Below are 23,540 nucleotides of genomic sequence, written 5' to 3'. Positions count from 1 at the left end.
ACACATTGCCAAGTATAATCAATGCCATAAAGTTTCAAATCACAATAACAGCCAAATAACCCTAGATCATTTATGCTTTCCTTTGTCATACCCTCCGTCACTTATTTATCATTTTTTGCAGGATTATCTACCTAATTAAGCTTTTAAGCCAGCATTAAGAAGGTTTTTCTTTTTGTTGGTAGAACAGAATTAAAAAGAGGACCTAAGATTAAGATTCTCAGTAGGAGGTCAGGATCTGTAAGAATGTTGCATACACAGGTATACACACAAGTCTCCTCCATTCTGATAAGGTCCCAGGCATTGCTATTGATAAAAACATGTCAGATTTGTAGACATGTTCAGGCAGAAAAGTTGGTCATCACACACCTAGGAACACATACGTGGTAGGCAGAAAATTGCTGAGGTTAAATACCTGCCACTGACATGGAAAAAAAAAAAACAACTCACCATCATTAGTTACCCAGGAAATGCAAATCAAAACCACAATGAGATGCCACCTCACCCACTGATATGGTACAACTAAAAAATCAGGTAATAACAAGGGTTGGCAAGGACGTCAAGAAATCAGAACCCTCAAACAGTGCTGGTAGGAACATAAAATGGTGTAGCTATTTTGGAAAACAAAGCAGTTCCTCAAAAAGTCAACCACAGAGTTACCGTTTGACCCAGCAATTCCACTCCTAGGCATGGACCCAAAAGAAATGAAAGCCTAAGTCCACACGAAAGTTCATTATTCAGTAGTATTATTCAAAAGAGCCAAAAGTTGAACACTGGAGACAATCCAAATATCCAACATCTGATGAATGGACAGACAAAATGTGGCATACCCATACAATGGAGTATTATTCAGCCATAAAAAGGAATGAAGTACTGATTGACACTACGACACGGATGAACCCAGAAAAAATTAAGCAAAGTGAAAGAAGCAGTCACGAAAGACTATATACTATAGGAAATGTCCAGAATAGGCAAATCTACAGACAGAAACTAAATTACTGGCTTAGGACTAGGGGAGAGGGAGGTTGGAAGGGGGGCAGTGAGAGCTAATAGGTAGGGAATTTCTTTTTGAGGTGATGAAAATGTTCTCAAATTGATTGTGGTGATGGTTGCACAACTCTGTGAATACACTTTGTAAAACATTAAACGAGTGAATCATATGGTATGCAAATTGTATCTCAATAAAGCTGTTACCAAAAAAACCCAAAAAACCCTGCGACTGATTCATTCAGCAAATACTGCACCTAAATGAGCATCTGAAAGGATTTTAATACCTTCCTCTATGAAGTAAACGGAGGAACACAAAGCACTCTTTACGTTGAGGGAGCCTAGAATATACCTAAAAACTTGCACACCAGAAAAGGTAGTCAAGAGCCCGGTGCAATAGAGAATAAGGGACAGGGAACAAAACAACAGATGAACAGGCAAGAAGAGGAAGAAGCAGAGGGCACCAGCCTGGATCGCCAGGCCATCTGCCATTCTTCCAGATCTCACCTCCCTTCACACCACAGTAACAAAATGTTTAGCTGAACACCTGGCCACCCAGTTAGGGACTCTCCCACAGCTCAATGTGACCATGTGACTATGTTCAGGCGAAGGAGATTTGAGAAGAAATTACAGGCAATCTCCAACTTCAGGACAATCTGCCTGGCCGAGTCTATAGTTCTGACTCCCCTCCTCTGGGCTGGAAGATGCACACGCGATGACCCAGCAAAACAGGAGAGCTCTGGAATCCTGGTGGGTAGTGTGGGGAAGAGCCACTCAGCAGGCCTGGAACGCTTGCTGCTGGATTATCACGTGAAAGAGAAACCACTTGTCTTATCGAAGCACTGTATTTCTGGGTCTTTGTCATAACAGCTTAGTGTGTACCTTAAGTCATCACCAGACAAGTGGGATTTCAGTTGAGCTTTGAAGCACAAAGAGGAGTAGGAGAGAAAGGGGAAGACGAACCAGTGATAATGACAGCTAACAGCCGAGCACCTACCAAGAGCTCCTACCATAAACCAAGCTCGTGGATCCTCCCACTTCATCCTCACAGTAACCCTAAGACGTAAAGACTATTATCCCCCTTTCCACAGTAGAAGACACTGAGGACCACAGAGATTAACTAACTTGGCCAAGGTCACAGAATAAAGCAGCCCTTCTTAACCCTTTCTGCATACTAAAATCACTCGGGGAGCTTTGAAAAATGTACCGCATCCTCCAGAAATTCTGATTTGAAGGGTCTGTGGAACGGTTCAGCCACTGCCCTGTTTTTCTGCTCCCCTCACCTCAGGTTGATCTTACAGGGCAGCCACGGTCAGGAACCAACAGAATAAATGGTGAAGGTAGGCATACTGGAAAAAGAGGAAAAGTCACAGATGGAGAACAGATTTCTATCTTAGATTTCAACCCCAACTGTTCTCCTGAGAGAGCAAATCCACCCCCACTGGGTAAGACATTAACCAGTCATCAATGTCTGAGAAGGCGTGGGAGAGTGGAGGGGGATAACTTGGCTAAAGCAGAGGAATCAGGGCCGGGCAGTAGGAAATAAGGTTGGGAAGGTAAGCGGGCAACGCACGGTACAGAATCGTGAATTCCAGGCTGAGGAGAGCACTCCTCCACTGCAGGAGACGGCAAGGTCACCGCGTACACCTGCGTGGTCGGTACAATGGCCTGGGGAAGTAACTAAGAGTCGGTGAGGAGAGAAGCAATACACTGAAAAACATGAAATCCAAGGAAAAAAGAGAGCACTAGCCACATTTTGAGGATACAAACTTGACTATATGGACTTTAAAAGATACTGCGGCATAAAGTCTTTATGGCTGAAGAGACTTCACACCTAAAGTTGTAAATTGTCAGGAGTCCAAGTTGTCTTTCACTGGTAAGGAAGCCCAGGCTATTTTTCCAACACACGGTTTATAAAGATAATTATGAAGGCTTAACCTGTTCTTTGATTTACAGCAGCCTCTAATGCCCTTCATAAATAGCCCTTTTAACACCCATTTACATTTAATTAAACTCTCACTGGTGCCTACTTTGTAGGTAATTGGTAAATCCTTTTCAAATTTTCAAATGTACTTCCAAAATGACATTGCATTAGCCTCTAAAGTTATAAAGCTATAAAAATCTGTCTTCTGACTATAGTTAACGCTGCTACATGGGCTATCTGAAGGTTGCCAAGAGAGTAGATCCTAAAAGTTCTCATGATAAAGAAAAAAATATTATTTTTCTTTCCTCTTTTTTTTTTCTTGTATTTACACGAGATGATAGATGTTAACTAAACTTATTGTGGTAATCATTCCAAATATATGTAAATCAAGTCAGTATCCGTACACCTTAAATTTATATGGCGCTGTATGTCAATTACATCTCAATAAAATAAAGGAAAAAATCTGTTTTCTCTGACCTTCAAATAGTACACCAATCTTATCACAAGACGCCATCTCCCCTCTCTGGCCACCATGCTAGATGCCTTCTCATTATGAAGCAACCTGCTCCTGGAATTGACACCATAAAATGTTCCGAGAGAGTAGCACCCCCATGCCCTGGTATTTTCGAGTACTTGACCACATCTAACCTCAGCAGTAGAAACAGTAGAAAAAGTGAGTAAAAACCAGGTACTGGAAAGAACAGGGGTTGGAAAGGCTGGGGTGTGTCAGAGACCTCAGCTGGGATCATCCCCCTGCAGCTTACCAGCTGGATGACCTGGGCAAGGTACCATGTTTCCTCATGTAATAACCAGAGTGAGTGAAACCTTCTAACATCTGAGTTACCCTTTCTCTGTCAGGTTCTGTGTCTGGCACTCATTTATTGCTAAGTCAAATATGGAATACTGAGGGAGATCAAATCAGGGGAACGAGCGATTGCCTACGCCACACTGGAATATCACACACTAGCTCTCATTCACTCAGTTCGTCTATTTGTTCAATATACCTGTCCTACTGTCCATATATTCTTTGTGTTTGTTACCCATCTCTGATTCATTTTATGTCACAATGCTTGGTGGAGTGTGGGATAGAGTCAGTGATTAAAATGCTTTGGATTTATGGAAGGAAAAAAAAAGTTCAAGTCTTTTTAAATGAATAGCACAAAAACATATACTGTATATTCTAATAGCTCTGGGATTGGATGATAAAACTGAGTTTGCAATATGATTTGGATAATCAGAGTCCTTTTTATGTTTAAATCTACATGTATTCATCTCTATGTAAATGCCATATTCTGTAAGTTTATAGTTAATTTCTGCTGTCATTTCTTCTGCAACAAAACGTTCCTCAGCATTTTAAGTAACAAGGTAAGGGACATAAAATATCTCACATGGGTATTATGTAGGTATCCAGTTACAATAAATGGGCACACCAATCACTGAATTGGGAGAATGCTAGTTTTACACATCAAAAACAAAAGAAAAAGTTATATTACACTAGTGTACTATTCCAGAAAAAAAGTTTCTATATATAATATTTTTAAAAATAAAATATAGTACTGACAGTTTCTGATGCATCCTCAGCTGTCAATTTAGATTTAAGAAAATATACTAGGAAGTAGGTGGCACACATTAAAAATACAAGATTATACTCGCAAAACTACACCATATTCTCAAGTTGGGGGCCTAAAGCGATTTTTTTCACCTAGAGTCCATCTCCAATAAGCAAGGAAGGGCACAGCCTTTCATAACGTGCCCTCTCCTCACATGTAGTTTACCGGGAGAGGGAAAGACGCATTATGCAGCTCTCTCACTATGGAGGCAACATGCCCCGGGAACACGGAGCACACACCTCTTTCTTCATCCTCTCGAACCACCAATGGTTTCGTTTTCCTTCTAAAACCCAGTTGATTTAAGCACAGCTCACACATTTCTGACTTATTAAACTGTCAAAGGCATTTGGGGTTTGGATTTTGTTAAGTAAAATAAAGAAATACATACACAGTTTATGTGTATGAGTGTTTGATATTTCTTTCTTGAAACTGAAGAAAAGAAAGAAATACGGAATTAACAGCTACAGAAGCCTTGCTACCTACCTGGCTATTTTGACTGCACAAACTGCCAAAAATAGGTGTGTTCTCTTCCCACCACACAAGCCCCTTTTCTGAATCACTTGTCACAAGCCTTTGTGCAGCTGTTGCTAAAAGACAGGGCTTCTAATTGGCCACTCAGACATCTATGGGCAACGAGGAAGTACTTTGACTATTCTTTTAATAGGAGATCAAGATAAATTTTTATTTTCATTCTCTCACATGAATTGAGTTTTTCACTTTGCTTTGGTTGCTTGGTTATAGTCTCGCTCCTCCTTTTTAGCACAGAAAAATAAATTATACGTTAATTTAGAATTAAGATGACACCTTGATAATAAGTTTTTGGTACCAGAAAAAGCAGAGAGAACAAAAACGAAGCTGAAGGCCTAGAATATTGAGAACACCCACAAGTACATCAAGTCCTTGGGTACAGGTCTGAAGAAAGGCTGAGAGCCACTTCATTTTTAGGTCTCATTTGATTCACTCAGAGTTTCATGAAATCTACAAGTCCAGTGACACAAAACATACAGGCTATGCCTGCTAGATACGTCCTTGGCTAGGGATGTCTCTCCAAAACCAGGCTGTCTTATAACTTAGTTCCTTTCATCTCTCCTTGCCCCCAGCAGGTTTTTCTTCCTGTGGAAAGGAAACATGCCCAGTGTTAAGACGATGTACATTTGGACAATGAGACTCAGCTTGTGAAGCTGAGAGACTAAAGTGCATGTTCTTAAGTGTTACATGCTACCCTGGAATGCTATTCATCTACTCAGTAGAAAAGGCTAGTAAATATGCAAATACAAATTCTCTCTAGTACGAAACACAAAGGTTTTCAAATCCCTGGGAATTTGTGTTTCAGGAAATCTATTCCCAGATTGGAATTTGGTTTTTGGGTCAGTTCTTGGAGGGCTCTGATCCTCTAGTGGTGGGATTACTACCTGAAGGTCTCCACCAGAAGACTCGTTCCACCATGCAGTATCCAGAACAAATCACACTCACTCACTCACTCTCCAGCCATGCTGTCCTGAGCAAAGGGAGAGCCAGCATTCAAAACACTCTCCTTGCCAACCTAGCAATGGTGGTTATTGTATGGAAAGCAACAAAGACCTGGCATACATACAGAAAGGCAGGAGAAAGTCAGAGCTGTGTTAAGAAATAATCTAGATTGTTTGTTGGCCAGGGGGGACTGCTAAACTGCATCACTTGTGCAAGAACTATGTGATTAATTTAATTCTGGATTCTTTATAAGACAGAGCTGAGGAATTATACACTGGCAATGGCAGAGAAGCTTATATTGGAATAACCTTCCCACAGATAATACATATAACAAGGCAAGGAAAAGGAAGGAAAAGGAACAGACACTAGAGGAGATTTGATCCTTAAAAGAAGGGAACTGCACATTTATATGGCTTTGCCCCTGAGGGGACCACTCTATCTGGGTGATGGGAGGTAACTAGAAGGCTAGCAAAAGGCTACAGTCAAAGGATTAAGTTTGAGCAATCAGGGTGGCTAGTAAATGAGACAGGATATGCCCCAAAACAGGGAACCAAAGAAGGGGAGCCTCCAAATCTGCATATAAACTACTTTAAAATCCTTGAGTGATCACATAACTAAGAATTGTACGGGAGACTCCAAGGAAAACTCTAAAGATGTTCCGAGGTTCAGCATTTGTTCACAACAAGTGACTCAGAGTTTGAATCCCAACAAGCCAGAGGGTTTGGTTAACATTTCAGGCTTTCCATTAAAATCCCACAAAGGCATTGCATCAGCCCCAGGACTTAAGACTTCCTAAGACAAAGGCAAAAACTGAAACAGACAAACCCAACAAACCATAAAATCAAGTCTTGGAAAGTTCAAGGTGGTAAATCAGTAATTTAACTGCCTGCTAAAACAAAACTCAATACTCTTCAGAGAAGGATAACGGAACACAGACAGTACAACATATTGTCATAATGCCCAGTATACAATAAAAAATTACTAGAGATGGAGAAAAAGGAAAATGTGAAAAGTCAAGAAAGCAGTTAACAAAAACACATATCCCAAGAAGATGTAAATGTCAGAACTGACAAAGAATTTAAAGCAGCTATTATTGTGGGGGACTGGCATTGGCCACCCCAAGATATGTCTCTTTGGCATGGGGATTATTTGGGGCTAGTTACTTTTAATAAACTGCAGACAGGAAGGGGGCTCTGAGGAGTGGAACTTGCTTGCCCTTTGTTAGGAGACATTTATACTGTAAAGGAAATCTCCATCTGTAAAGACATCTCCCTCTCTACCAGCAAGAAGGGGGGATGACCTTATCTCTAAAAACTCCTATCAATACAGAATGCAAGGACTTAAATCTGCATAATAATCTTATTCCTGTTTATTGTGCTTATCTGGTAACCTCCTGTAACTGACTCCCCCCACTCCCAACATCCTCCTTTGTCTTTAGCTGGATATGATATTTAAGGTGGGGGCTTCAGCCATTTTGGTGAGTTGCTCAGCTTGCGTGAGCCTCTCCCATGTATACATGTTATAAAGCTTTGTTTAATTTTCTCCTGCTATTCTGTCTCATGTGAATTTAATTCGTTCTCCGGACAGAAGAACCCAGAGAGGGTAGAGGAAATGTCTTCCTCCTCTACATTATAAATATGACTAAAGACAAAGAAGAAGAAATGAACACTTGGGAAATTCCAGAACTGAAAAGTATATCACCTAAAATGAAAAAAAAAAAACAAAAAACAGAATGGAATGAAGAACAGTTTGGAGGTAGCAAAAGAAAGGATCAGTGAACTTGGTAAAATGGAAATTATTCAATCTAAAAAACAAAGACAATAAAGATTGGGGAGAAAAAAGAGCAGAGCCTCAGTGACCTGTGGGACAATATCATGTAGGCTAAACTCTGTGTAAATGGATACCCAGAAGTAGAAAAGAGAGCAAATGGGGAAGAAAAATACTTGAAGAAATAATGGTCAAAAACTTTCCAAATTTGGTGAAAACCATTAACTTCAGATCCAATATCTCAGTGAACCACAAGCAAAATAAACAGAGACAATTACATTTACGGTAATCAAACTGCTAAAAGCCAAAGATAAAGAGAAAACGTCGAAAGCAGCCAGAGAAACATGAGACATACTACATAAAATGGTACAAAGATAGAAATATCATCCAGCTTCTCATCAGAAAAAGAGATGGAGGCTAGATAACAAAGAAATAACATTTCTAAAGTTCTGAAAGAAAACTAGAGTCAACCCAGAATTCTCAACCAATTCTATACCTTTGTCCTTGAAAAATGCTGGCCAAAAAAAGCCATTTTCAGATAAATGAATGACGAAAGAATTCACCACCAGCAGACCTGCATGGCAAAAAATAAACAAAAGAAATTCTTTGTGTTGAGAGGGAAATGACGACAGACAGAAACTTGGAACTACAGAAAGGAATGAAAGCCTCAGAAACTTTAATGTGGGTAAATACAAAAGATTATTTTTTTCTTTCCTTTAATTTCCTTATCAATTGACTATCCGATGCAAGAATCATATTAGGGTATAGTGGGCTTTAAAACATTTGTAGATGTAAGATATCTAACAATAGTACAAAAGATGGGGGATTAATGGAATTAAACATTGTTTATGACATTAACTCTAAGGGGACTGTGGTAAATTGAGAAGATACACTGAAATCTCTAGGACAGGAGATGGCAAACCACAGCTTATAGGTCAAATGTAGTCCACCGCTTAGTTTTACAAAGCTTTACTGAAATACACTCATGCATTCATTTACATATTGTCTACGGCCGCTTTTGCACTACAATGGCAGAGTTAAATAGCTGCAATGGGGACAGGATGGTCTTCAAAGCTAAAATATTTACTATCTGGTGCTTTCTAGAAAAAGCTTGTCAACCCTTGTTCTCTACAGTCCTGTGGTTGGTCTTACTACTTACAGAATTTTTTTTGTATCTCATAGGTGGAGTAGTATGATTTGCTTCCACTCAAGTCTCTTTTATTTCAAGACAGAGGGCACCACCTTCTATAGGACAGCTACATCCCAAAGCCAGAAGCAAAAAAAAAAGACATGGGTGTCACCTTGTCATCATGGACTCCAGCTCACACTTGTGAGTTCCTGCATGTTCTTACTCTCTTCCGCTTAATATTTATCTTCCCTTCCTGGCTGCCTGACCTATGGATTTCTAGCTCCAGTATCAGACACAAAGACAATAGCCTTATAGATACTGTTTAACCAGCTTCCACAACTGTGTAAGCTGAAAGCCCTTTAACAAATCCCTTAATATATACACATGCACACATACACACACCCACATCCCCTTCTAGTGTTTCTGCTTCTCTGATTTACTCCTGACTGAGGAACAATTTAACAAAGCCAAAGTTGGTTCTTTGAAAAGATGAATAAAATTTATAAGCCCCTAGCAAGAGTGATCAAGAAAAAGAAAAAATAAATGAGTAATATTAGGAATTGAAATAGAATGTCATTACACATTCTATAGATATTAAAAGAATATGAGAATACTATGAACAATTTATGGCAAGATAGTCTACCATTTAGAAGAAATTACAGGCTTATGTGTTTCTGGCAGGATTATTCATAATAGTCCAAAACTGGAAATGACTCACATGTCCATTCTATCAGGAAAAGAGATAAATCAATTATGCTATATTCATAAAACAGAATAGTATTCTGTGATTTAAAAAAAGAAAAAGAACCAACTACTGATATAAGCAACACCCTGGATGAATCTCAAAAATATTATGCTGGGAGAAAGACGCCAGAAAACACAAAAAATGTTTATACTGTATCATTTCATTTTTACGAAGCTCAAGAACAGGCAAAATTAATCTATGGTGATAGAAATCAGAACAGTGACTGCCCATGGGGGATGGAGATTGAACAGGAGGAGGCGGGAGGGAAGATTCTGGGTGATGAAGATGTTCTGTATCTTGCCTGCAGTGCTGGTTTTATGGATGTACACATTTATCAAAACTCATCAAATGGTACACTTAAGATCTGTGCCTCACATTATGTGTAATTTTGCTCTCACATAAAAATTAAGCTAAGTTGCTTTAAAAATGTATGCTTTCTATATGACTTATGAACACAGACGAAGAACATTATTATTTTCCTCTGCTCATCTCCATTTATTAACCCTCTGCCAACCACCTTCCGAGGAAAGACAATCTCCAATGAGCTCATCCGTATTTTAAAGCACCTCAAGTAACAGTACCGTCACTGGCCTCCAATATTACACGTTTTGCTGTGGGCTGACCATGCTAGGGCATCCCTCTGTTTAAGTTGGTTACCAAAGCACAGAGAGAACGGACGTTTAATCTTTATTCCAGAAAGTACAATCTCGGAGTTAAGCATAATCTGTTGGTAAAATGTTTTTCTCGGTCACTTTCTGCAGCTAGGTGTCCCTTATTTGGAGCAGACTAGTTAATTGTGTATTTATAGTGCTTGGACCGAAGCTGAAGAGAGGTTTAAATAACAGCCTTCACTCTAAAATGTAACTGCATCTGTGCAGAAAGAGTCAGCAGTCCCGGGAAATGATCAGCCACAGGAAACTGAACAGAAGAAAGGCTGTGAGTTCACTCCTGTTTGCAGCCTTTGACAAAAACCATTCAACTTCAATTTACAATACACAACGCTGGTTTCTGAGCCTATTTGTTGCACGTGGCTTTTTGTGTCTCAAACCAACCTCCTAAATATGTCCGGGAAAAGGGAAGATGTCTAAGTGAGGGACATAAAAGGAATAGTTAGGATTTTTTTTTTTTCAGCATCATGCAGAGGTAACCAACCAAAGGGTAGAGAATGGTTGATTCTTGCAAAAGCTACAATGAACAACCAATACTGCAAGGAATTAATCTCATTTACTTCCACTCTGTTCAGTAAAACACAGAAACTAATTTAATAGTAACCTCTACTACAGAACTGCACATCAAAGAGGAATCACTAATGATTTCCATAACTAAAGGGACAAAATTGTATGCTATGAGCTTAGAGGTAGTCCCAGAATTCCATATAAGTTCAGTACGAGGGAAAGCCAGGCAGGTGCCTGTTGGGACGAAGGAATGTTTATGTGTTCCAGGGGTATTTGCTACAGGAAGGGAATGCTGCCCAAGGCAGCGTTTGGACACTGAGTATGGAATTAAAGGCAGACAATCTGAAGTGGAAATTTTCTTTTTCTTCTTTTTAAAGATTTTATTTTATTTTTTTCCTTTTTCTCCCCAAAGCCCCCTGGCACATAGTTGTATATTCTTCGTTGTGGGTCCTTCTAGTTGTGGCATGTGGGACGCCACCTCAGCATGGTTTGATGAGCAGTGCCATGTCTGCGCCCAGGATTCGAACCAACGAAACACTGGGCCTCCTGCAGCGGAGCGCGCGAACTTAACCACTCGGTCATGGGGCCAGCCCCAGAAACTTTCTTTTTTTAGATGGAGCCTCTACATACCCAATATGAAGTTCTTGAGGAATAAAAGATGAGAGAGGGGATAAATATTAGATATTTCTCTAAATATTACCTAAACACTAGACTAAAAAGGGAGAGAATTCCTGAGTTCTTTTAGGTATTCCTCCTGTTGGACTTGGCCCTACCACTAGGGAATCCGAAGAGCAGGGGCAAATAACCTTACCAACACTTGAAGTTCACCTTGGTGAAATGAAGAAGATCCCGATGCAGATACACTCCATTTAAAAAAACAAAACAAAATCAAAGAGCTACAAAACCTTAAGTATAAATCTTGTTTCCATTTATTCAACTTAATGAAGGTCATGCAAGTACTTTCAAAATCCTACACAGCCTGCTCAAACCCTGCCTTATCTGTGAAACTTTGCAAGAGTATACTTCAGCTCAAACAGACACTTTCAGGCTGCCTGTGAACTTCTATAAAAACTTTAATCTGTACCACACAATCTAGAACTCGGTCTTGCATTCACTTTGTCCTCTAACTGGGGTGTGTTTATGTGTGCAACCAAGAGCATAACCTAAAAATATTGCAAAGTCAACAAGACTAACTTCCACAAGGTCAGTGACCATGTATCAGCCATCTTTTGTATTCCCCAGAACAAGAATAGCTAATACAATCGATACAGTTTTTACGATTTAAAGATGGTGATGGTGGTGCTGGTACTTGGAAAGGTCAGATACGACCCAGGAGAGAAGAAATGACAAGCTCATGTGTTTCTGGGCAAGATGGAAAAGCGCTGTCAGAAAGACCTAGGTAAAAATATTGTTCTCAAATGACGACATCTCTTTTTCAGAGGAAAGGAGAAGAATCATTTTTTAAATGTCACTTTCTTCTTCTTCCATTCTTTTGCCTTCCTCATTCAGAGAGAAGCTAGACTCTTAACATTTATACTTGTTGCATTGGAATCATCTCAGCTTACACATTACAACCAACCAGCCCCCAGTTCCAACACATGGCCCCTACCAACCAAACACAAAAAGCCCATACCCACACACACACACTCAACCACCATCACCAGGAGGAAAAACTACCTACCCTTCCCGGATTCCTAGCCCAGATTCAGTTCTTTGGTATACTTCTGATAACAATCAAGAGACCTCAAGGGACCACCTAAACTCATCTGTGGTCCTGAATTTATATCATATTGAAAACAGCTTCCAACATCTAGAAACTCAGAACTGTATTTGGTTGATATTAAATTTGATAAACAAAGATTTGTTACAACAGAATTTGATTTGCATGATGCCCAGTTCCAGTTCTCTGTATAAATAGCTCCTCCAATTCTCTGATCATTCTCAGGGCTGGAAAAAAAAATAACTGACATGACTTACTATGAATGGAAATAATGTTCTAACTCTCAATTTTCAATTACATTATTTATACGAACGATTCAACATTAACACATAAAGACATACACATTCATACTCTAAAAGAAAACAATTGCTTACATAATCTTAATTTGGCTAAACAGAAAACACAACAGACTTAAGGACTTGGTAGTTTTTTTAATAACCTAGGTTATTTTTAATAAAATTCTTTTTTTTAGAAAAAATTTGAAACATACTCAACAGTAGAAAGAATGATATAATGAACCCCTACTATCCATCACTTAGCTTCAACAGTTAACAATATACTGCTAAATAGAAGTGGCAAGAGTGGAAAATCAGAGAACTGAATGCAAAAGCATTAGGTTCTTCTCTAAGTGTGATATTACCTATCAGATTTTTCCTAGTTTGTTGAGAATTTTTTTCATGAGTCAATGTCGGATTTTCTCAAATGCTTTTCTGCATCTATTAAGATGATATGTGATTTCTGATCTTTGTCCTATTAATATGGCACACTATATTAATAATTTCTGAATGTCAAACCAACCTTGCATTCCTGGGATAAATTTCAATTAGTCATGATATATAATCCTTTTTATATGTAGCTGGATTCAAGTTCTTAATATTGTAAGAATTGTTGTGTTTGTGTTCACAGGAGTCCGTGGTCTACAGTTGATTTATCTGTGATGTCTTCATCTAAGCTTTGGTATTCAGGTGACACTGGACTCAAAGAAGGTGCTGAAAGGATTGCCCCTCCTACTATATTTTATGGAACAGTTTATGAAGGATGGATATTATTTAAATCCTCTTTAAATATTTGGTAGAACTCACCAGTGAAGTCATAAGAGCCTAGACTTTTCTTTGTGGGTAGAATTTTAATTACTAATTTATTTGTTATTGAGCTAGCCAAATGATTTTGTGTCAGTATCAATTATTTGTGTCATTCTAAGAATTCACCTATTTCATCAAAATTGTCTGATATGACAGCATAAACTTATTCATAGTATTCCCTTATAATCTTTTTAATTTCTGTAAGGTCATTAGTGATGTTTCCTTTTCCATTCATGATTTGGTAATTTATATCTCTTTTCTTTTTCATCAGTCTAACTAAGGATTTGTCAATTTTACTGATCTCTTCAAAGAATCAACTTTGGTTTCACTGATTTCCTCTATTGTTTTGATTTCTATTTCACTGACTTCCACCCTAATCTTATTATTTCCTGGCTCCTGCTTGCTTTGGGTTTACTTTGCTCTTCTTTTTCTTGTTTCTTATTTTAGAGGTCTAAGTTATTGATTGGAAGCTTTCTTCTTTTTTAATAAAAGGGTTTAAACTTATAAGTCACATTAATATATGTTATAAACCCAACAATAATATAATTATTTTTTATAGAATCTTAAAGAAGTTCAGAAAAGAAAAAACGTACCTATATCTATCTACAAATCTTTCATGTTTAGTTCTCTGGTGTTCTTCATTTCTTTGTACGGATTCAAGTTACCATCTGTGTCATTTCCTTTTAGCATAAGGGACATCCTTTAGTTTTTCTAGTAAGGCAGGTCTACTTAGCAACAAATTCTCCAAGTCTTCATTTGCCTGGGGAGGTCTTCATTTTGCCTTCACAGTCAAAGGATAGTTTTGCTGGAAAGAGAATTAACTGCTAGTTTTTCTCTCTCAGCACTTTGCATAACACTGTCTTCTAGCCACCAGGGTTTCTGATGTGATGAATTGTTCTTCTCTTATTGCTTTGAAAATTTTCTCTTTGTCTTTCAACACTTGGACTATGATGTGTCTGTGTGTAAATTTCTTTGTGTTTATACTGCTTTGGGCTCATTGAGTATCTTGGTCAGTAGATTAATGATCTTTATCAAAGTTAGGAAGTGTTCAGCCATTATTTCTTCAAATGTTTTCTCTGCTCCCTTTTTCTCTCTCTTGTTCTTCTGGGGCCCCTATTACATGTGTATGTTTGAATTCACACAGGTCTCTGACACTTTATTTTACATCATTCTTTTTATATTCTGTTCTTCAGATTGAATAATTTCTATCTATTTTCAGGTCCACTAATTACTTCTTTTGACATCTCAAATATTGTCATGAGTCCCTTTGGTGACTTTTTCATTTTTCAGTTATTTTACTTTTGAACTCCAGAATTTCCATTTGGTTCTTTTTTATAGTTTCTCCCCTTGTGGCGTTTCTCTAGTTGATGGGTCATTGTCACTATACTTTCCTTTAGTTGTTAAAACATGATTTCCTTTAGTTTTTCTAATAGCTGAAGTCTTTGCTAATTTCAAGATCTGGGGCCACTCACAGGCAGTTTCCCCCCTAAGTATGGATCACTTCCTGTTTCTTTGCAAGTCTCAATTTTTTGCTGAAATTAGATATTTTGGCTATGTATTACAGCTGCTCTGGATTCTGATTCTTCCTGAATCTTGGGGGGGGGGGGGGGTTGGGAGGGACAGAGAATTATTGTTACTATTATTTGGTTTGTGTAGCAATTTGCCCAGGCTAAATCTGTAGAATCAGTTTCCTCCAAGGTATTTGGCTGTTGATGTCTCTCCTTAGGTTTTTTTTATTCTTGTTTTTAGGGATCACCCCTGTGTCCACACAGCTTAGTAGTCAGGCAATAATTGGTTAGAGATTGGTCTTTTGGTAGCACATTCAATATTAAGCAGCATTTAAATCTATCCAGCCTTTTATTTTCTGGTGTGCCCTTTTGTGTTTCCTCTATATGTGCACACAGGTTCATGGTCAGCTAAGGATGAGAAGACAGCTTGGGCCCTCTCTGGTTTCTCCTGAGCAGATTTGTGAAGATCTTATAAAAGCTCCTTATAACTGTCTTACTTCCCAGATCTCCATAGTAAATATCTGGCTAGTCTTCTGGTTCACTGCTTGCCACAAACCAGAAGACAACCTCAATCTAGCTGAGCCAGTGGCATTCTCATTCACTTGCCAAGATCACTACCGTTACTGACTGGACATGGAATTTTTCTGCGTTCTGTTCCAAATCAAGTCAACCCTCTCTCTATCAGTGAAGTTGCTGGTTTTCTCAGATTGCCCTGCCCTGATGTGCTGGGGTAGAGAATGGCAGCACCTCCAAGTAAAAGGCTATCTACTCCCATTGTTCTTACACAAAGGATGAGTTTTTCATGAGTAATCACTTCTCAACTGCTGTATGCCTTTTGTCAATTTCCAAAGCCCTGAAATGGTTATATTTGACATGTTTATCCAGTTTTCTCATTGCTTTTTATGGAGAGGATTTGCCACGCTACTCCCTCCACCATACTGCATGTTCTGCCCTCAACCCACACTGTGTTTGCAGAACTACAAATACTAAGCAATGAAAAAGTATAATTTCTTCATATTAACCAGTTTTGGAAATTATAATTTTCATTTATCTTCCCTTTCATGGATTCTATAGCTGTTACCATTTGAACATAGATTTTTGTTTTCTTTTCCTAATCAAATAAAAAATATTTTAGCAAAGTAAAATAACTAACAGAAGAAAGAGAGGTTACATGAAATAGATAGATTACAACATCTGCAGATTAAGGTCAGCTTTATAAAAAGATTTTCTATTTTTTACTCTCTCTCATATATCTATAAGAAATAAGAAAAGTGGCTTTTCTTTTAAGAATTAACATCAATTCCAAAGGGTGAAAAGGAGAAACACGAGCGGGGCAAAATGAAAAAGGAAGCAAAAAACCTTAAGTTCTAGTGACATGGTGCAAAGAAAAAAAGGAATATTTAACTTTTTACCAATGAAATCTTGAAGCCAAGGATATTAAGAACAGGAAATTCAGAAAAACTGAATGAGCCAGCCACTCCCCCAACACCAAACCAAGTAATTTAATATTTGGTGTTTATTTAATGCCCACAAATTCCAGAAGTTGACTCCCAGGTTCAGCTAGTTATATATAATTATAGTGAATTAAATTGTGTGTTATTCTTTGAGTACCAGGTGTCCATCCCCGATTCCTGAAACATAATCGTGTAGAAAACACAGCAACTCAAACACAACTGGCTCTGCCTACCATGCTACCCGAAATTTAAATTAGTCTGTTCCCCACTCTCTTCTCCCTCCACCTCCACCTCTTTGCCTAAATGGCCAAGATCATACTATTCCTTTTCCCAAAGAGTCAAAATTCAAATAGGAGCAAATGTGTGCTGGAGGCTGCCAATTATTACTAGAGGAATCACTCTTTGCCTCCAAAGGATTTCACACCTTACTTTCTACCTCCCAAATAAGGCAGTCATTTTTGGGTCTCACTACAAATCATAAACCCATAGATTTCTATGATTTGGAAGGAATGTTTTGAAACCATCTAACTCAGCCCCCAATCCTTAAGCAGAACTTAGATTAAGACAGGGGAGTGTTCATGTTGCTAAGGTTAAGACACTGAGCTGAATACAAACCATGACTTGGTGTAACTCAAGCTTCCTGAAACCACTGCTGTTGGGCATCAAAGCCACGCAAACAGTATTCTTGATGCTTCCAACACAAACTCTGAACAGGCCTTTCCTGTTTGGTTGAAGCCAGTGACATCACTGACAAGCCACCATCAGGCCACTACTGCTGCCCTTGTAATCCCTGGAGAGAATCTGTGTGATGTGTCAAAATGGAATGAATACCCTTAGTAAAATGACGATAAAACTACCTACTAAAATTAAGACAGAGAAGAGTGAGAATAAGAGAGAAGCCCAATCAGGGGGAAAATATTCTCAACACCATGAAGAATTCTTTCCATTTATATCCTATTTCATACCTCTAATGTTTGGAAATTATTGAAAGAGGACCCCAAAATGATTTTCCCTGCCTGACTGAAGACAGCCATACAGTTGACTTGGGCCCACTAGACTCGCAATTCCACTGCCAACCTCAGCAGATACTTCTAGCACAACCCAGCTCTATCATGGCTCTATTATTTCTAGGTTTTTCTGGTCTCTCCAACCCTCCAACTGTTCTGTTCTGGCATTTTCAAACCCTTTAAGAGCCACCAAATGTCAATCAACATACAAGGTATCCAAAACTATATATCTGGACCTACCTTTTATAAAACCACAGCCCTCAGCAATGCAGGACTACAATCCCCTTAGAGAAAACGTGACCTGCAGGTGGACGTACCTGGGATAAAAATCCTTTGTTACACTATATGTTTCTAAGTTTGTCTCAGAAATACGAATATCATATGCTGAATACTTCATCCTAATGATTTCTGAGGCAAAATTTACCCAGCATCCCAATAAAATCCTTATGTTGAGATCCTATGTTAAGACTAGGAAATGGATGAAAATAAAAACGAAAACATTATAAAATGAACAAAATTACTTTACTGCCAGCATGGACATCTTCCCACTACTTATAAGGTCCATGGGGCAAGACAACGGGTGTTGCCCTTAATTAATGCCTGAAACAGTGCAGGCTAGTCACCATGAAAGAAGGTGGAACACAACTGCATTTCTCTCCTCTATCTGCCCCTCACTCCAAGGCAAAAGGACTGAGGCCACCAGAAAAGTGGACAGGCTCTCTTTACTGAATGGGAAATACTGTGTGAAGCAGGCCGAGTGCCATGCCCTGCTAGCTCCACCTTCCATCCATTTAGACACTGAAACACTCTGAGAAGCAGCAGACAGGAACCCGGGAGGGGACAAAGCAGGAGGGTGTGGTCCAGGCCTCCCCCCTCCCCACTGTGTTGCAGATCCCCCAGGGCGCTCTGTGTGAGAAAGGATGCAGGAGGATGGAGGGAGCTCACCACTCTCTAGCAAAGCCACACCGCAGACCCGGGAGCTGCTGCACCTCCTCCTGTCAGCCAGCTGGAGCTTTAAGGGGCTTGGCCACTATCAAAATAGTTTTCTGGCTTGGCTTTTCTTCAATTCAAAGGAAGAGAGAGGAGGAGGAATAAAAATGAGAAGGGAAGAAGGAAGAGAGGGTGAGATATGTGGAAGAAGAGGGAAGAAAAAGAAAGGAGCAAAGCACTTACTCGTACCAGTACCTGCAGGCTTGTATTCTTTGCCCCCCATACTTATTATACTAAAATCACAGCAGCAGTAACCAGGCTAGTGCTTGGAACCAAGTGCCCACTGATAATGTATTCATTTGCAATTTAATGAATCTACCATCCATTTTCAATTTTCATATTTTCCACACACTGAATAGTAATGCTTATTATCATATACACATTATGAAAACATGCAGGAGGGGCCAGGGTGCACAATGGTACCCAAAACGAGTTGTAATTAAATGCGAATTGGCTACCTCTCATGTGTGAAGGTCCATTAAGGACCCATGCTTCCCTGGAGGCACGCCTGCTTGCTATTTTTACCACTGACAACAGTGGATTTGCCCTGAGCCAGGCACCTCTCTGGGAAGGGGTGAGTGAAGGCCCATGACCTCCTTCATCGGACCTTGAAACACAGCCTTCCAGGTAGGTACCTGCTGTTCTTATCAACTTAGGTATCTGGCTCAAATGCAGGAGCTTTTCAAAGAGCCGCAAGAGCATGAAGTCAGGTAACCCGCTTTGATAAAGACCCCCTGCATGTCACGGAGAGTCGACAGCACTGCCACTGGTTACAAGAGTTGACCATGGAACAGAGACCTTCAAATGGAAATTCAGCCATCAGCTATGGCCCATGGCAAAGAACAAAGAGGAAGACAGATCCTAATGGGGAAAAAAGAATACTCAGTGATATCTGGGACCCTTGACTGGCAGGGGTGGGAGGGTGGGAGAGCATAAACCTAAATTCTATTAAAATCACAGAAGTTTGGAGTTGGAAGACCACAGAGAGAACCAAAATCCTATAATTTCAAAAATAAAGAAACCAAAGCCTGGCTTTACCCCTACGTTAAAACTATGAATTCCTAACAGAGCCCGAAACAGAAGCTCTCCTGTTGCCCGATATAACACGATGGACTGGAAAGAGCATGGATTCGAGTCTCAGGTGTTTTACTCAAGAGCAGGAGGATCTTGAGCAAATGCCACTCCTCACGGCTTTTCTCCAAAAGAGAACTAGGAGGGACATTCTGACACTGCTTCCTGAGGTGCGCCCCACTCAGAAGACGCGGACGCCATCTGAAAACCTTCTCTGAATGTGGCAATGTTTACCTGTCAAGGTAAAGGGAAGTTTTCATTCTACTCACTCATTCTAAGTGGGCCCAACCCTTCCACAAATTAAACATGTTCAACTCCAGACAAAAAAAGATGGCATGACCATATACATCAACCCAGCCTGGCCTGACACAGCCTACAGGGTGAATAAATTTGAGAGGGAAACCTTAAGGAAAAATTGACTAAACAAGTAATCATAGCAGCTGCTATCACAATGAGCATAAAGACATTCTCACAGTATCCAACAAATGATCTTACCTTGGCCTACAGAGCTCTCAACCTCAGCTCATATCCCTCTGACCCTTGGCTTACTACACTCCAGCCATACTGGCCTCACTTTGGTCTAGGATCATACTAAGGAATGTCCTGGGTCCCAGACTCTCTCCTTGCTGTTCCCTCTGTCTTCAATGCCTTTCCAGAAAGTGGCTCCCTCACTTCATGCAGATTTCAGCTCTAATGGCACGTCCTCAGAGGCCTTCCTCAATCACCCTAAATGCACTCTCAACCTGTCCCACATAATTTTCTCTCTCTCTTAGTCCTGCTTTATGTTTTTTATCACACTCACCACTACTCGACATTATTATTATACGCAAACCTGTCTACTGCCTGTCTCTCTAACCAGAATGCACGCTCCCCGTAGTGAGGTCCTTGTCTATCTCATTTTACTTTAGAAGAGGCTCAACACGTACTGAGTGATACAATTAATTCTGAGACTCCATGTACCCAATCTAATCATCAGGTGGTCTTGTTCTGCTTGGCTCCGCTGGGAGAAGAGTTCTTTGCTACGCTTTTTTCCCACCACTGTAAAGTGCTGAAGAAATTGGCTTGGCTTTGCAGTTTCGTCCCTCCAGTATGTTTTTCTCTACTGACAGCAGCCACCAAATAGGGGGAAAGCCACAGAATCAGCAAGCTCCTCTGTCACAGTGATCAATTAATGCCTGACCAGCCTCTTGGCATCCATTTTCAGGGGGGCCAGTATTTTTAATGCAAAACCAGCGACGGAGGCCACATGTCCAATGGGGAACTGAATGACAATCAGGAGAGGTTTTAGAAGGACAATTCATAAGGTCAGACGTCAGTACAAACCAAACTGTATGAAATGACTAGAGACAGGAAGGATTGCCTCGCCTGCGGTGGGGAGACAGCACAGAAAGGAGGAAGATGAGCCAGCCGCCAGCCCCCAAGTGCTTGCATTGCAAGTGGAACTGGTCACTGTCTGTCACCTACTTTAATCTCCCACAAAAACCCCAGAAAATGCTGAGGGACTCTTGGAGGCAACATGATCAGAGAAATAAAATGGAGACAGCTCCAGCCAGAAACGGTAAAACAGTCAAAGCTAAGGACACGCTACAATGCATCAACTGGCCAAGACAACTCTGCTGGGAGCAGCTCTTCTGGATGTCACTTCACTGGTTTCAGGTGCACGCTTATTGAAAGAGAGGATGAACACAAGAATGTGCATGTAGAACCATCAGACGTCAGACAGTCTGTCTTGAATTTGCAGAGCCTGGAGAGTTCTGGATGTTCTGAGAACCAGCCCTGAGGATAAACCCTTGTGTCAGGGGAGGTATCCAAGACCACTCCCAAGTTTGGTGACTTGCTAGGAGGTCTCACAGCTAAGAGTTATTAAAGCAAAAGGATACAAAGGAAAATCAGCAAAGGGAAAAAGTGCAGGGGGCAGAGTCCAAAGGAAACCAGGCACAAGCTTAAGAGTCCCCTCCCAGTGGAGTGACACAAGATGCACTTAATTCCTCCAGCAATGAGTTATGACAACACATGTGAAGTGTTGTCTACCAGGGACGCCATTAGATACTCAATGCGCAGGGTTTTTACTGGGGTCCAGTCATGTAGGCACCCTCTGCCTAGCTTGAGCCAAGATTCCAAACTCTCAGGAAGAAAGCAGATGTTTGGCATAAACCATAGTATTTGCACAGTTTAGGCAGAGTGAGCCACTCTTCTTGGGGAATTGTAGGAACCCTCCCAACATCCACATTCTCAGATGCCAGCCATGGGCCAACCTGGCAAGCAGGCCTTTCTAAGGATAGCAGCCTCAGGCCCTTTCTGCGCAGTCCTACATGGTACCCAAGTCTGTCACATCTATATACACGTAACACACAATGTGCTGCTGCCAGGACGCCCCTGCCTCATGCAGCACGCATGAGAGTGGGCAGGAAGCAGAGGCTAACAACTTTGTGTATGGGCCACTACCAAGGGGCGCTGTTGTTGACAGGCACTTGGGAAGAGCCACAGCAGGGATTTCAGCACCCAGGGAGACAGAGGCAGTGTCCAGTGCAGGGAGTCTGGCAGTGATGCTTCTCCCAAAGTCAGAGAAGGAGAGGCAGGTCCACACAGCAGGAGAGCAGTCCCATCCAGCAAAGGCCGTGCAGCAGGGGACAGCCAAGCCAGTGTGCTCAGCCCCCAGTGTAAGCACAGCCCTTGAGAAGTAAAAGGCTGGATCCTGAAGGAGATGGTGGATGTGAGGAAGTCACAGGAGGAAGACTGGGGCACCACTGACAAGTGAGATGAAGGACATTCAAAAAAGATTAGTGGTTTAAGCATATGGAGAGTCTTTCGCCTTCCACACGCTAACCACTGGCATCCATCTGCTGGTTATTATTTTTTTTAACATAATTTGTTTTTGCAATGTTGTGAAAATAGTGACAGAGAGGTTTGAGCAGGTTAAGCGCATTTTGTACATCTGATATTTCCAGAAGGTGTGGGCAGTGATGGAGGAGAACGGAAAAGGAAGTGGGGTGGCTTCAGGGTAGAATGCGGCTACCAAAGCAATATTCCTGGAAACCAGTTATCTGGGGGTTTCACAAAAGGGTAGACTGACACAGGTATTACACTCACATATGTAATTTGAAGAAAGATGACTACCACTGTCATCATCTTAGTGTCTGCAGAAGGCATGGCAATCACAATTGTTAGTTTTTATTCATAAGAACAAAGAACCATCAGTTTTTTTCAAGAGCCTTTCCAAATACTTATATGGCATTAAGCAAACAACAAACATTTAGTTCAAAGGTTGGTGAACGTTTTTTTCAAGGGCTAGATCGTACCCATTTTAGATTTTAATTGTCTCTACCACAACTACACGACTCCTGCCATTGTAGCATGAAAGCAGCCATTAGCAACATGTAAACAAATAAGCATGGCGGTGTTCCAGTAAAACTTTATTTACAGAAACTAAAATCTAAACTGGAAAACTGTAAAATCTAGGCTGTGGGCTAGATTTTGGCCCATGAGCCATCATTTACTGACCAATGGTCTAATTTACATATAGAACTTGTAAGATGCACAAACAGGTCTTAGACAGCCATTTAGGTTTTTAGTTGAACTGGTGTTGACCTATCGGATAAGAAATGCACAGCATGCGCCAGATAAAGCATTTCAGGTGCCTCTATCCTCACAGGAGTTTACTGTGCCACGTCAGGGAGACAGAAGCACACAAAGCCAACAAAAATTAAGGAGGTCTTTACTTCCAGACACTAGCAACAGGATTCAAACTTCAGTGAGTGCTCAAGAGAATAAAAACAAAAAAAAGACATGAACAGGATATTCATAAAATATACACATCCCATGAAACATGTGGAAAGCATCTAACTTCTCCAGTAATCGAAGAAACATATGCAATGTATCATTTTCTATTTATTATACTGGCAAA

General features: G+C 40.3%; 1 protein-coding gene and 1 long non-coding RNA gene across 9 annotated transcripts in view; one reads left to right on the top strand and one right to left on the bottom strand.

Annotated features, from left to right (window-relative positions):
* Positions 1–23,540, bottom strand: part of MGAT5 (alpha-1,6-mannosylglycoprotein 6-beta-N-acetylglucosaminyltransferase) — a 334,592-nt gene that overhangs the window by 153,988 nt on the left and 157,064 nt on the right. The window lies entirely within an intron of this gene.
* LOC139076774 (uncharacterized) overlaps positions 1–23,540 on the top strand; it is a 48,306-nt gene that overhangs the window by 23,056 nt on the left and 1,710 nt on the right. Inside the window, exons 2-3 of one of the 3 annotated variants that reach the window (XR_011528709.1) lie at positions 8,938–9,085; positions 13,431–13,510. This is a non-coding gene — a long non-coding RNA (uncharacterized lncRNA). Of the gene's footprint in view, positions 1–8,937; positions 9,086–13,430; positions 13,687–23,540 lie in introns of those variants that run through there. The other 2 variants (XR_011528710.1, XR_011528708.1) reach the window with 2 other exon arrangements.

This window comes from Equus przewalskii, chromosome 17 (assembly GCF_037783145.1).
Source record: "Equus przewalskii isolate Varuska chromosome 17, EquPr2, whole genome shotgun sequence".
In the NCBI taxonomy this organism is placed as follows: domain Eukaryota; kingdom Metazoa; phylum Chordata; class Mammalia; order Perissodactyla; family Equidae; genus Equus; species Equus przewalskii.
This window is presented reverse-complemented; position numbering and strand designations above follow the sequence as displayed.